Source organism: Poromitra crassiceps (genome assembly GCF_964638095.1).
Source record: "Poromitra crassiceps genome assembly, chromosome: 12".
Classification (NCBI taxonomy): domain Eukaryota; kingdom Metazoa; phylum Chordata; class Actinopteri; order Beryciformes; family Melamphaidae; genus Poromitra; species Poromitra crassiceps.
In genome coordinates, this window is record NC_139632.1 from 38,049,857 (window position 1) to 38,059,856 (window position 10,000).

Consider the following 10,000-nt stretch of genomic DNA (forward strand, 5'->3'; position numbering starts at 1 on the left):
TCTTGTGTGACCTAAATGCAATCATTAATAGCATATTATAGGCTATCCTAATATTGCATGATTGACCTAAACAATTATTTTATAACATCCTTTTTTTAATAGTGGCCGGTAGGGCTGTGGCGATTCACTTATCTCCCGATTTGATACTATCACGATTCTTGGGTGCCGATTCGATTTATATTGCGATTCTTAAGTATTGCGATTCTACGATTATTGCGATTCGATATTACGATTTATTGCGATTTTTGTTTACTTTTTTCTTTTCTTTTTTCAGTTTGTTTGCTTTTTTACACTAGATTAGAAGATGGGAAAAGTTGAATCATACACTAGTAGAGACTGTATATTATATCATGAGTAGGGCTGGGCGATATAGTTAAAAACAGGGGCGGACTGGGATCATAATTCAGGCCGGGCATTAGATACCAAGCAGGCCAGGCTGATATGGGCCGACGCGCGTGAAATTTGGGCCGTTTGAAGCCCAATTTGGGCCGTTTGAAGTCCAATTTTACAATGAGATGCACCCACTTTAACCCTGAAGTGTAATTATTACTTCATACTAACTAATAAAGTAATAAAACCACTAGTAAACCAGTAGGCGGTGTCTGGCCTGCTGTTCAGTGAGTGGCCTGACTGCAAGCACCCAAAAAAAAAAGATTTTTTTTTTTTTTTGACGGTGGGATGTGCATCTAACCCTTTTACATCTCTTATATAAGTATTGGACGTGTACAACGTGTACAACCCATTCCACCGACCCACTAAGTGGCGACAAGGAAGGAGGAAGGCAAGCAAAAAGCAGTGTGACGAAGCCATTCTCATGAAAATGGATTGGCGAAAACGCTTTCGTTTTCGCGCTGATTGCTGGCAGTGCGGGATTGCAAATTTGCATAATAGATCACGGATGGAACACACTTTGAAACACGCAGCATAAATATGACCAGAATCGCAAAAGCTTGATCAAAGCTCTCAACCAAAACTCCAAGAAGCGAGCGAGTCCAACCAGACTTCCTCAAAGAGCGGCCGCTCAGACAGGCACAGCCGCACAGCAGCTGCAAAGCAGTGAGACTGGTGACAAGCTTGTGACACGGCCGCTGGCTGCAGCCAAGAGGAACGCCCACGGAGGGAGGAGTTGGAAGCAGAGGGGAGTTTCCTGCTGTTATGGAGGAAATTACTGTTCAAAACTATTGTTTAGGTCTTACTGATGCCAAAAATGAATGGTTAAAGTGACTGTTCTATCGAATTTCACAAAAAGCCGTTTATCTCTGAATAATTTTTCTCACGCTGAAACCATGCTGTATTCAACTGCTAATGCTTACATAACTACTAACTCTACAAACTAACTCTTTTAGACAGAGAAAGCACACATTCTATTAGTTGTTTTGAGATATTGTGTGTTCACAAAATCTTAGCAAAATCTTGTAAAATGAGCCAGAATCCTCAAAAAAAACCCTGGCAGAACCTACCTACAGCATTGAAAAAAGGGCTGGCAGTCAATGTGTTAAAAATCGCGATACTTAGGTGAATCGATTTTTTCCCCCACCCCTAGTGGCCGGTAGATATTCTACTATATGGTCGGACTTCTGGAACGTTACCAGCCGCATTGGCAGTCTGAAAAATTGCCTCGCCGAATCCCTGCGTAGGGCGTCCGGGTAGTGCAGCCGTAGATTCCCTGCCTACCAACACACGAGGGTCGCAGGTTTGAGCCCCCATGTTGGTCGGGCGTCCATACAGGCGACTGCACATGTATCAGAGGAAGCATGTCCTAGTGACGACTAGTCTACAACTCTCACAGATGGGCAGAGGGGGTGGAGCAGGGGGAATTGGCCAAGTACAGTTGGGGAGAAAATGGGTGGGTCAGGAAAACCAAAAAACAACAACAACAAAACGTAATAATAAGGTGATAGTTTATTTATCCCCGAAGGGAAATGATCTTTCCCCTGATTTTCATGTGGAGGGAGAGGTCAAACATCAGCTACAGAACAGCAGTATGGAGAGGGACAAACAAACAAACAAATACCAGTAGTTGATTTGAGAACCCTTGGGCTGTGAAGGAATGGTTTGCGTGCGTGTGCGTGTGCGTGTGTGTGTGTGTGTGTGTGTGTGTGTGTGTGTGTGTGTTTTAAGACCATCTCAGCTGCAGGGTCTCCTGGGAAATGAAGAGAAACATGGCATCATCTGGTAATCACCTGTCAATCATTCCTCAGCCAAAGGCAAAGACACACACACACGCACACACACACACGCAGGCACGCACACAGGCACACACACACACACACACACACACACACACACGCAGGCACGCACACAGGCACACACACACACACACACACACACACACACACACACGCAGGCACACACACACACGGTGAAGTGTGTCAAGTGAGAGCAGAAGTAGCTCTAGAGTCTGATGTATAATATATATGCATGTCGAGTTAAAGTTGTGTGAACTGTCGCAGCTTTTAAAATGAAGTTAGTTAATTTAGTAAACAGCACAGCCGGCTAGAGTGAGACACTCAAGGCTGGCTCCATAGGGTCCCATTATAAAGTTACCCCTTTCCACCCAGTGACGCCATTTGTTTACCAAAATACTGATCGGCTGAGCCGTCGTATAGTTTGTCGGCCATTTTGTACTAGTGTCCGAATTCTCAACTGTTAATTTGATTCACTATACGAGGGATCAGCCGAGCAGCATTTTGGTAAACAAACCGCGTCACTGGGTGGCAACGGCAATGGAACCCTATGGAGCGTGAGCTTTGGGAGGCTTGAGTGTCTGACTCTAGCCGGCTGACTGTGTTTACATTTTAAAAACTGCGACAGTTCACACAACTTTAACATGACATGCATATATTATACATCAAACGCTTGAGCTACTTCTGCTCTCACTCAGAATGTCAAAATAGAAGCGATGTGATGTATAGTTTCCCCCCCCCCCTTTTATCCCATTTTTATCCCTCATTAGTGCTAATTTATATTTATCCTGGTTGCTGCTCCACCCTCTGCTGATCTGGAGAGAGCCGAAAACTGGCTCCATGCTTCCTCCGAGACATGGGCAGTTAGCCAGCCGCTTCTTTTCACCTGACAGGGGAAGCTTCACCGGTAGGACATAGCACGTGGGAGGATCACGCTATTCCAACCAGTTCCCCTCCCTCCGAACAGGCGCCCTTCACGATCAGAGGAGGCACCACATCAGCAACCAAGATATTGCATGTTTTGGTGAAGGGGTTCCTATATGAAGGAAACCCCCGGGAGGCAGGGGGAGAACATGCAAACTCCACACAGAAAGGCCCTTTTGACGACCCCCCCCCGGGCGGTGGGCATTCAAGGACATGTGGACGGGCACGCATTCCTTCAGCGTTCACAGTGTCCCAGGTGGGAATCGAACCCAGGACCTTCGAGCTGTGAGGCGACAGCGCTTACCACTGCACCACCGTACCCCCCCCCCCCCCCCCCCGTGATGTATAGGTTTTTAAGATCTTAACGTTTGTAAATAAGTTCAGGTCGAGACGAGTAAAGCCGAGTTGAGACGAGCCGTACTATGCAGTAGCATGTGGTGGAAATGAGCCATTAGTGACAGCCTATTACAGCAGTGCTATTAAGGTTAGCTGGCTTCGTCTATTACGATTTCTGTTGCGTTTGGATCTATTACTAAATAGCATTGTTGGCCTGCGTTATACACGGCTGTTAAGACACACACCACCACACCTGCCAACATTAGGCTGTGGAAAAGAGGACCTCTTTCAAAATTTAGCGTAAATTTATAGCGTTATTGAGCCACCTTCCTGACAAGCTAGCATGAGATGGTTGGTATCAATCAATGCCTTAGGTCTTCCAGTTTCATATGATACCAGACACTTTACTCAATCACTCTGGCTTTCAAACTGAGCCCGCTACAGCCCCTGAAAGTGAATTTTCAAAATTGCGATATTCTGGAATTATCGCCACATTCGATTCTATTGAAAATCGGTCCAAGCCGAGATGTGTTCTCGTGTTACTGTCAAAGTGGTGCAGCGTCAGACAGCAGTCATGTAAAACACTACCACTAATCAAATCAAGAGGTCACCAAAGACATCGTTTTAAGCTTTAATTATGCAGCCCCACTATACATCTTTAATCAGCAGCACTGATCATCACACACACTAATACACAAACAGACTGATCACACACACACTAACACACAAACAAACAGACTGATCACACACACTAACACACAAACAGACTGATCACACACACTAACAAACAGACTGATCACACACACTAACACACAAACCGACACTGATCACACACACTAACACACAAACAGACACTGATTACACATATTAACACACAAACGGACACTGATCACACACATTAACACACAAACAAACAGACTGATCACACACATTAACACACTAACAAACAGACTGATCACACACACACTAACACACAAACAAACAGGCTGATCACACACACTAACACACAAACAGACTGATCACACACACTAACACACAAACAGACTGATCACACACACTAACAAACAGACTGATCACACACACTAACACACAAACCGACACTTTTAGCCCCGGTTGCTTCTAGTCAACTGCGCATGCTCGCCACGTGACCACTCGAATGCCAAGCATGTGTACACAACTTCCGGTCTCGTAAACACGAGTTCACGACTTTCATTTGAAGGCAGCAATATTTGTTACAGATGGGCGGGACTACATGAATGGTGAGGTTGTTTACCGTTGCCTTGTTCCGCACTGCTGCCATATGGCTGCTTCTCAACCAGCCCCCTGGGGGAGAAGATGCAGGGTTAAGGGCCAAAGAGAACGAGGGAGCTGCTTAATGTGTGTACAAATCAAAGAGCTCCTCACTGCAGCCTCCCGTCTCGCCCCGCTGCCGCACCCCACCCCCCGCAACACCCCATCCCACCCCACCCCACCCCCCGCAACACCCCATCCCACCCCTGCAACACCCCACCCCACCCCACCCCCGCAACACCCCATCCCACCCCTGCAACACCCCACCCCACCCAACCCCCGCAACACCCCATCCCACCCCTGCAACACCCCACCTCACCCCCGCAACACCCCATCCCACCCCACCCCCGGCAAGACCAATGCCTGAGGGGGGGGGGGACATTTCATTTCCACAAGCTGTCAGCATCCTAAGTGTGCGTGTGTGCGTTTGTGTGTGTGTTTGTGTGTGATCGCCACATAAGGCTGATTAGTTCTTCAACAGCAGCATGGCTAATTAAAATTGCCTCCTACTTGTTAACAATTCCTCCCCCCCCTTACACCCCCCCCCCCCCCCCCCCCCTCCCCGACTTCAGACTAAACCGTAAATTCTGCCTTGGTGATTCATGGCTAATTCATCCTGCCAAATAAATACACATTAATGCAGCCTCTCCGGACCCCCCCCCCGACGTACAAACAAAATCATATCAACCACTATAGCCCCCCCCCCCCCCCCCCCACACACACACACAGGAAACAGGGTTCAGAGAGACAAATATAGCCTAAGTAATAGAAAATAATTAATTCCAGGGAAATAAGCAGTATGGGACAAGTACAAAATGGGTTTAGAAAAGCAGAAAAAACATGTTATGCTTATCATAACTAGGCCTAGGCCGGTACCCCCCCCATGGCTCATGGTAACATGTTTGTGCAGGTGCATGGCTCATGGTAACATGTTTGTGCACATGCATGGCTCATGGTAATATGTTTGTACAGGTGCATGGCTCATGGTAACATGTTTGTACAGGTGCATGGCTCATGGTAACATGTTTGTACAGGTGCATGGCTCATGGTAACATGTTTGTACAGGTGCATGGCTCATGGTAACATGTTTGTACAGGTGCATGGCTCATGGTAACATGTTTGTGCACATGCATGGCTCATGGTAATATGTTTGTACAGGTGCATGGCTCATGGTAATATGTTTGTACAGGTGCATGGCTCATGGTAACATGTTTGTACAGGTGCATGGCTCATGGTAACATGTTTGTACAGGTGCATGGCTCATGGTAACATGTTTGTACAGGTGCATGGCTCATGGTAACATGTTTGTGCACATGCATGGCTCATGGTAATATGTTTGTACAGGTGCATGGCTCATGGTAACATGTTTGTACAGGTGCATGGCTCATGGTAACATGTTTGTACAGGTGCATGGCTCATGGTAATATGTTTGTACAGGTGCATGGCTCATGGTAACATGTTTGTACAGGTGCATGGCTCATGGTAACATGTTTGTACAGGTGCATGGCTCATGGTAACATGTTTGTGCACATGCATGGCTCATGGTAATATGTTTGTACAGGTGCATGGCTCATGGTAATATGTTTGTACAGGTGCATGGCTCATGGTAACATGTTTGTACAGGTGCATGGCTCATGGTAACATGTTTGTGCAGGTGCATGGCTCATGGTAACATGTTTGTGCACATGCATGGCTCATGGTAATATGTTTGTACAGGTGCATGGCTCATGGTAATATGTTTGTACAGGTGCATGGCTCATGGTAATATGTTTGTACAGGTGCATGGCTCATGGTAATATGTTTGTACAGGTGCATGGCTCATGGTAATATGTTTGTACAGGTGCATGGCTCATGGTAACATGTTTGTGCAGGTGCATGGCTCATGGTAACATGTTTGTGCACATGCATGGCTCATGGTAATATGTTTGTACAGGTGCATGGCTCATGGTAATATGTTTGTACAGGTGCATGGCTCATGGTAATATGTTTGTACAGGTGCATGGCTCATGGTAATATGTTTGTACAGGTGCATGGCTCATGGTAATATGTTTGTACAGGTGCATGGCTCATGGTAACATGTTTGTGCAGGTGCATGGCTCATGGTAATATGTTTGTACAGGTGCATGGCTCATGGTAACATGTTTGTACAGGTGCATGGCTCATGGTAACATGTTTGTACAGGTGCATGGCTCATGGTAACATGTTTGTACAGGTGCATGGCTCATGGTAACATGTTTGTGCACATGCATGGCTCATGGTAATATGTTTGTACAGGTGCATGGCTCATGGTAATATGTTTGTACAGGTGCATGGCTCATGGTAACATGTTTGTACAGGTGCATGGCTCATGGTAACATGTTTGTACAGGTGCATGGCTCATGGTAATATGTTTGTACAGGTGCATGGCTCATGGTAATATGTTTGTACAGGTGCATGGCTCATGGTAACATGTTTGTACAGGTGCATGGCTCATGGTAATATGTTTGTACAGGTGCATGGCTCATGGTAATATGTTTGTACAGGTACATGGCTCATGGTAATATGTTTGTACAGGTGCATGGCTCATGGTAATATGTTTGTACAGGTGCATGGCTCATGGTAACATGTTTGTACAGGTGCATGGCTCATGGTAACATGTTTGTACAGGTGCATGGCTCATGGTAACATGTTTGTACAGGTGCATGGCTCATGGTAATATGTTTGTACAGGTGCATGGCTCATGGTAATATGTTTGTACAGGTGCATGGCTCATGGTAATATGTTTGTACAGGTGCATGGCTCATGGTGATATGTTTGTACAGGTGCATGGCTCATGGTAATATGTTTGTACAGGTGCATGGCTCATGGTAATATGTTTGTACAGGTGCATGGCTCATGGTAACATGTTTGTGCACATGCATGGCTCATGGTAACATGTTTGTACAGGTGCATGGCTCATGGTAACATGTTTGTGCACATGCATGGCTCATGGTAATATGTTTGTACAGGTGCATGGCTCATGGTAACATGTTTGTACAGGTGCATGGCTCATGGTAACATGTTTGTACAGGTGCATGGCTCATGGTAACATGTTTGTGCACATGCATGGCTCATGGTAACATGTTTGTACAGGTGCATGGCTCATGGTAACATGTTTGTACAGGTGCATGGCTCATGGTAACATGTTTGTACAGGTGCATGGCTCCATTTGTGCACGTGCATGGCTCATGGTCATCATAATGTTGCTCGTTGCAGCAGAGGTCATATTCAGTTGTTCCCTGCCACATATCAATACCCCACCAACAAAAGCAATCAATAAGCCACCAGTGATAGACCCATCTATGAAAACATAGGACCCCTGTGGTGATTAAAAAAAACTAGGGCCTGACCGATACATCATTTCTCGGTCTAATACCTCTAACTGGGAATCAAGAGAGAGAGAGAGAGAGAGAGAGAGAGAGAGAGAGAGAGAGAGAGAGCGAGCGAGAGAGAGAGAGAGAGCGAGGGAGAAGCGAAGAGAAGAGAAGAGATGGCATATTTTATTTGCGATGCTTTCAGTTTCACTTCGCTTCCTCTCTAACATAAAGCGAATGGAAAGTGGTAAATGGGACATGACAGGCTGACAGGCAGAGCTTAGTGTGTGGTGGCAGCATGGAGGCTGAGCAAGCAGAATGGGGGGAGGGCGCGGGTGATAGCATTAAGAAATTACAAACAACATGGTAGAACATTTAATAATGTTGACCCTCCACACTCCACAGTGTTCTACAAAAACATCACTGTTATAGGGGCTGTGTGGCCTAATGTGCCTCCACGATCACCGTAATATATTAAATATAACCTGTTATGATAATGAGGTTCGTACTTGAAAACGAGATGGTTCATCTCAAGGGACTATTCCTAATAAATAATTTCAAGAAAATTAATGCATTGCCATTGCAATTTTACTGTGTTTAAAAACGGTATGGTTTAATTTCCAGTTTAATAATGAGCTGTTTAAAAAAGTTTATATTTAAACGTAAAACTTTTTGGCACATGACAGAGTGCAGCATAGATGCTGTGTCTGTGATGAACAGCCTACCTCATGTGGAAAGACATTTTTTTCTCTGCAGTTGTGTGACAGTGCAGAGCAAACAGGTTCATTTGTCGCACCAATCCGTATTCAGGCCATGCATGCATATCGCCGTTTGTTTGTCCTCTCTCGCTTAAAATGTTAGCAATAGCTAACGATAGGATAGCTAGCGATAGATAACGTTAGAGTAGTGTAACCGAGCGTCTGGGTTCACCTATTACATGACACTTTGTTAATAAAAGTTTCAAAACAGACAGTCGGCCATGTCAACAGTGGAAGCTCGTCCCCAAATAGTCCCCAAACACACACAGCGGGCATATGGAGTGGACAGCAAATGCAACTTTTAGCCATGATGCTGTCAGTCTGAAGTTGGACACACTGCAGCAGAGCAACTCACTCGTGTCTGAAGTGATGACTATGTATGTATGCACTTCCTAATATGGTAAACACCTAATATGGTAAACAAACACCTAATATGGTAAACACCTGTCTTCATATGGAAATGAGACAGCGAGGTTTTTGTAAGCCAGGGGAACGGAGAGAAGAGTATTACATGACAGACAACAACAACCTTTCATGCCACCAGGTGCCGAGTCCACGCAAACAGGTACTGGTACTGGAAGGAGTCCAAAAGTGTGAGCTGCTGTATCCTGTTCTGACAGGATCCAGCTGCTGTATCCAGTAGCCTGTACTACGAAGCTAGTTTAATGCCTTATCCGAGTAAGTTTGAGTTTAAACCTGGTTTAGCCGTACTACAAAGCAAGTTAACTTTCAATCACCATGGCAACTGACGCTGCAAAGCTAACCTGGTCGCGACCAGGTTAGCTTCAGAGGATAAGATCAAAATCCATGACAGACCCATATAATCGGCTCTCTGGAGTCACTCACCGTTCATATAAGATCGCCATATGAAAAATAGATTGCAGTCAACTGAGAATATAACAAGAAAAACATTTGTGGCTCTGTAGGCTACATAATTAAATTAAGCCTACTTACCACTTTATGTCTTAACAGCTCAACGATGCGTGGAGAAATATGATCACTATTAATCACGCAGCGCTTACACGGAGCCTCAAATGGAGTGAGGGTGATATTCTCCTACATGCCAGAAAAGCCTATAGCCTACATATAATATAGATATGGGATAAATATGGGATAGCCCCAATAGGCTACTAAATATGCAGGCAATTCTTGCATGTTTCAGCTGGAACTGTGT

The 10,000-nt window shown here is 45.3% G+C and overlaps 1 protein-coding gene across 1 annotated transcript in view; it reads right to left on the reverse strand.

The window, feature by feature from the left end:
- Positions 1-10,000, reverse strand: part of LOC310786214 (meprin A subunit beta-like) — a gene marked incomplete at both ends in the record, with an annotated part of 58,498 nt that overhangs the window by 5,175 nt on the left and 43,323 nt on the right. The gene's annotated exons all lie outside the window — the stretch shown is intronic.